Here is a 5887-nt window from a genome sequence, read left to right as displayed (position 1 = left end):
CGTTCTCTTTAGTGCTTGCTGATGCTGACGGGATGTTGACTAGTCATTTATTTACAAGACTTTAAAAAGTTTACAGTGCTTTGGTCATTCTGTAATTTCTCAACCAAAAGATCTTAAAGATTCAATTATTCTCCTGGGGAGATTGGGGGCAGCTGAGGGAGGGACTCATGTCAGGCGAATCTTTTTTTCTTAATAGATTTTCTTTTTTTTAAAGTTTATCTTTATTGTTGAAAGTATTACAGATGTCCCCCTTCCTCCCTCATTAACTCCTTCCTCCCCGCTCCTTTCCCTTCCCCAGGCCTTCACCCCACTATTGTCTGTGTCCATGGGTTATGCATATACGCATATAAATTCTTTGGTTAATCTCTTGCGGGGGCGGGGGGCCTTCCCCGCCTCACCTTCCCTCTGAGAATGATCAGTCTGTTGTGTGCTTTCATGTCTTTGGATCTATTTTATTTGTTAGTTTCTTTTGTTCATTAGATTCCACATATGAGTGAGATCATGTGATATTTGTCTTTCTCTGACTGACTTATTTCCCTTAGCATAGTAATCTCCAGGTCCCTCCATGCTGTGTCAAAGGGTAAGAGATTCTCTCTTTTTTGTTCACTGCTGCTTAGTATTCCATGGTGTAAATGTAGCACAGCTTTTTTTATCCACTCATCTATTGATGGGCACTTGGGCTGTTCCCAGATCTTTGCTATTGTAAATTGCGCTGCTTTGGACACAGGGGTGGCATACATTCTTTCTGATTGGTGTTTCGGGATTCTAAGGATACATTCCTAGAAGTGGGATCACTGGGTCAAATGGCAGTTCCATTTTTAATTCTTTGAGGAAATTCCACACTGTTTTCCATAGTGGTTGTATCAGTCTGCATTCCCACCAGCAGTGTACTAAGATTCCTTTGTTTCCACATCCTTGCCAGCACGTGTTGTTTGTTTGATTTATTGATGGTAGCCATTTTGGCAGGTGTGAGGTGGTACCTCATTTGCATCTCTCTGATAATTAGTGACATTGAGCATTTTTTCATATGTCTCTTGACCATTTGTAGGTCCTCTTTGGAGAAGTGTCTATTTAGGTCTTCTGCCCATTTTTAAAAATTTAATTTTATTTATTTTATTTTTTAAATGTATCTTTATTGTTGAAAGTATTACAGATGTCCCTCTTTATTTTTTCCCATTGACCCCTGCCACCCTGCACCCGCCCCTCTCAGGCCTTCACCACACTATTGCCTGTGGCCATGGGCTATGCATATATGCATATAAGTTCCTCGGTTAATCTCTCCCCACACCATTTTTTAATTGTATTATTTGTCTTCTTAAAACAATATTTTTTTATTGATTTCAGAGAGGAAGGGAGAGGGAGAAAGAGAAACTTCAATGATGAGAGAAAATCATTGACTGGCTGCCTCCTGCATGCCCCCTACTGGGAATTAAGCCCACAACCAGAGCAGGTACCCTGACTGGGAATCGAAATGTGACCTCCTGGTTCATTGATTGACACTCAACCACTAAGCCACACTAGTTGGGTTGTGTCCCTTTTTTTAGTTGAATGAGTATTTCATATATTTTAGAAATGAACCCCTTATCAGATGTATCATTTGCAAATATATTCTCCCATATGGTAGGTTCCCTTTTCATTTTAATGATGGTTTCCTTTGCTGTGCAGAAGTTTTTTATTTTGATGTAATGCCATTTGTTTATCTTTTTCCTTTGTTTCTCTTGCCCTAAATGTTGTATCAGTGAAAAATCTTCTACCTTAGATGTCTGATATTTTGCTGCCTACGTTTTTTCTTCTAGGATTTTTATGGCTTCATGACTTACATTTAAGTCTTTTATCCATTTAGAGTTTATTCATGTGTATGGTGTAAGTTGGTGGTCTAGTTTCTTTTTCTTTTCTTTTTTTTTTTGCATGTACCTGTGCAATTTTCTCTTCAATACCATTTATTGGGGAGACTGTCTTGACTCCATTGTATGCTCTTGTCTCCTTTGTCAAATATGAACTGACCATAATGGTGTGGGTCAATTTCTGGATTCTCTGTTCTGTTCCATTGATCTATATATCTGTTCTTGTTCCAGTACCAGGCTGTTTTCATTACAGTGGCTGTATAGTATAGCTTGATATCTGGTATTGTGATCCCTCCAACTTTATTCTTCTTTCTCAAGATTTCTGTGGCTATTCGGGGTCTTTTTTGGTTCATATACATTTTTGGAATATTTGTTCTAGATCTCTGAAATATGTCATTGGTATTTTAATAGGAATAGCATTGAATCTATATATTGCTTTGGGTAGTAAGGACATTTTAATGTTAATTCTACCAATCCATGAACACGGCATATTCTTTCACCTGTTTATATCTTCCTCTATCTCCTATTTCAACGTCCTGTAGTTTTCTGAGTATAGGTCTTTTACCTCTTTGGTTAAGTTTATTCCTAAGTATCTTAATTTTTTGTTACAATGGTAAAGGATTGTTTTTTAGCTTCTCTTTCTGAGAGTTCATTATTGGTGTATAAAAATGCCATCAATTTCTGGGTGTTAGATTTTATTTTTTAAAGCAATGTTAGGTTTACAGAAAATTTGAGCAGAAAGTGAGAGATATCCCTTATGCTCCCTCTGTCCTCCTCAGTTCCCCCATTGTTAATGTCTTTGTTGGTGTGATACATTTGTTATAATTGATGAACCAGTGTAGATACATTTCATTAACTGAAGTTTACAGTTTACATTAGGGTTCACTGGTTGTGTTGTACATTCTGTGGGTTTTGCATAATGTCATTAATCCACCATTATAGCGTCATTCGGAATAGTTCCACTGCCCTCAAAATCCTCTTGATGTTAGGGGTCCTGACCCTCACAAAAGTTGGGAAGCACCAGTTTGAAGTTGGGCTTGTTTGGAGAGAGTAAATTTGTGGAAAGGTCCAGAGGTGAAGATGGGCCGAGGGGGAAGATACGGCCGACCTGTGGGGCACCTCCTGGCTGGGGATGGCCTGGCCCCACGTCTCTGGGATGTGGTAAGCTGTCTTCACTTTCCTCCCCTTTCCTTTTTCTCTCGTCCCTTCCAGTCTTTTGTTAATCTTTTTCCTTTTCGGGTTCCACATGTTTTCTTAGGTCCATTATAAAAGATATAGAGGTCTTTTGTTGATTGTTATTAACATTAACTGTATATTGAATCACTTATGGAAGCTAAAAAAAAAAAAAGAAAGAAAGAATCTTGGTCCCTGGGACCAACCTGGGTGTGAGGCCAGGCATAGGTGTTGATTCAGAATCTCCCCTGGTGACCCTAAGTGCATCAGGGTGGGGCCATTGTCCTAGGTCAGTGATGGCGAACCTATGACACGCATGTCAGAGGTGACACTCGAACTCATTTTTTTGGTTGATTTTTCTTTGTTAAATGGCATTTAAATATATAAAATAAATATCAAAAATATAAATCTTTGTTTTATTATGGTTGCAAATATCAAAAAATTTCTATATGTGACACGGCACCAGAGTTAAGTTAGGTTTTTTCAAAATGCTGACACGCCGAGCTCAAAAGGTTCGCCATCACTGGTCTAGGTCATGTACCTAGAGCAACCCCAGATTTTCAGGGACGCTCGACTGTAGGGCAGGAAGAAATCACCAGTGTGTCTGTTGTGCATGTGGCTGTGGAAAGAGTACTTAATGTTTTCACAAAATGACAGGTATAGGATGTAGGGGCAACATTGTTTGAGATACTGAAAAACTTGAAAAACTTAAAATGTGCATGAATAGTACACAGTTTCATAAAATGTCAGCTCTGTGTTCTGGAGCACTACACGGCAGTTCAGATGAATAAGAGAGAACTGTAGACATCGATACACAGGGCCCTATTTCACCTCTGCAGCCCCTGCCTGAGTGGGGGAGCTGACCAGGAGGAGCAGATGCCGAACCAGTGGACGGAGGCTGGCCCTGCTGCTGTGCCGGTCCACCCAGGGTGAACATCAGCTTTGCTGACACATGAAGAAAATCTCCAGGGTGTTGTTAAGTGGAAAACACCAGTTCCAGAACAGCATGAAGAGTTTATGTAAATAAAAAACAAGCCCTAAAAATAGGCATAAATATACATATTGGACAGTAAATGTAGAAAAAAAGCCAGGAAGGAGATGCAAGGCTGCAAGCACAGTGACCTCCCAGGAGTGGACGGGGACTGGGAGTGGGTTGGGAATGGTGAAGGGACTTTAACATTTTGGTTGATTCAATTCTGTATTACTTGAAAAAAATTATGGTGAATACATGTTCCTATATTATATGTGCAATGAAAATATAGATAATTGTTTTATAAGAAGAAAAAATGCTTGTGTGGCCAAAGTTCTGGGCTGTAGTCCTAATTTTGTCACTAACTAACAGGGCTTGCCTTCCACATAACCTTTCTGCATCTCAGTTTTCCCATCCAGGAAATGGGAATAATGCGATTTCATACTCCATAAGGTTGTAGTGAAGATTAAATGAATTAATATGTGTACCTGAAGAGGGGTGAAGACCGCCTTCTTCTCCAACAGATAAAAGTGAAAATGAGGTGCTTTTCAGCAATTCCCACTGAGAATGAGTGAAATAACCAATATGAAATTGCACCTAAAGTAAGAGGCTGTGTACCAATGGGGGATTGTTAATTGGCTATACCTCTCTTCCTAGTCAATCTACTCCATTCCCATTCATTTGTTCATTCATTTATTAAATCATTCAAATATATACTAAGCAAGTCTAATGGGTTGAATTGTGCTTAAACCCCAGTACCTCAGAAAGTGACCCTACGTGGAAATTAGGGTCATGGCTGGTATAATTAGTTAAAATGAAACCACACTGGAGTAGGGTGGGCCCTTAACCCCATCACGGGTGTCCTTATAAGAAGAGAAGAAGCGAACAGACACAGGTGGGGGAGCACCATGTGAGCAGAGACAGAGCTTGAAGTCCATGCTACCAGCCGAGGAGCACCAAGGACCGCCCGCCGCCAGGAGAAGGTTGGATGAGAGGAGGAAGTGGTCTCTCTACATGTCTCAGAGAGCACAGCCCTGACACCTGGACTTTAGAGTTCTAGCCTCCAGAACTGGGAGATAATACATTTCTGTTTTCTGAAGCTACCCAGTTTGTGTCACTTGGTTGGGTCAGTCCTAGGAAACTAAAGTAGCCAACAACATGGGAGGTGACAGAACAGATTTGGGTTTGGGAATCAGATCTGGGTTTTAATTCTGTGTCCATTGTACTAGTTGTTGATTCCCAAATATATTAAAACAAATTTTTTAATCCTCACCTGAGAACATGTTTTTATTGATTTTGAGAGGAGTTGGGGGAAGGGGGAGAGAAATCGATGTGAAAGAAACATCAATTGGTTGCCTTCTGTATGCTCCCCGACTGGGGATCAAACCTGCAACTCAGGTATGTGCCCTGACTGGGAATCGAACCGCAGCTTTTTGGTGTATGGGACAATGCTCCAACCAACAGAACCACCCAGCCAGAGCTCAGATACATTTGTTAATATGTCTAATTCCTCGTGTCCTTATCTTTAGAGACAGAGATAACAATAGCACTGTGTCACGGGATCATCGATACTGTTGGATGAAATATACACTGAGTGGCCAGATTATTATGACCACCCCATCAGTACTTTGTTGGGCCACCTTTTGCCTTCAATACTGCTGCGATTCTTCTTGGCATTGACTCCACGAGATGTTGAAAGGTGATGCGAGGAATCTGACACCATGCCTGATGAATAGCACTGTCCAGTTCTGTGAGATTTGATGGTTGCGGAACCAGCTGCCTGATGGCTCTTTTAACTTCGTCCCACAAATGCTCAATTGGATTGAGATCTGGTGATTGTGGGGGCCACCTAAGCAAGATAAAGTCTCCCTCATGTTCTTGAAACCACTCCTACACAATA

The sequence above is a fragment of the Myotis brandtii genome, unplaced genomic scaffold (assembly GCF_000412655.1).
Source record: "Myotis brandtii unplaced genomic scaffold, ASM41265v1 scaffold504, whole genome shotgun sequence".
NCBI lineage: Eukaryota > Metazoa > Chordata > Mammalia > Chiroptera > Vespertilionidae > Myotis > Myotis brandtii.
Note: the sequence above shows the minus strand (reverse complement) of the source record.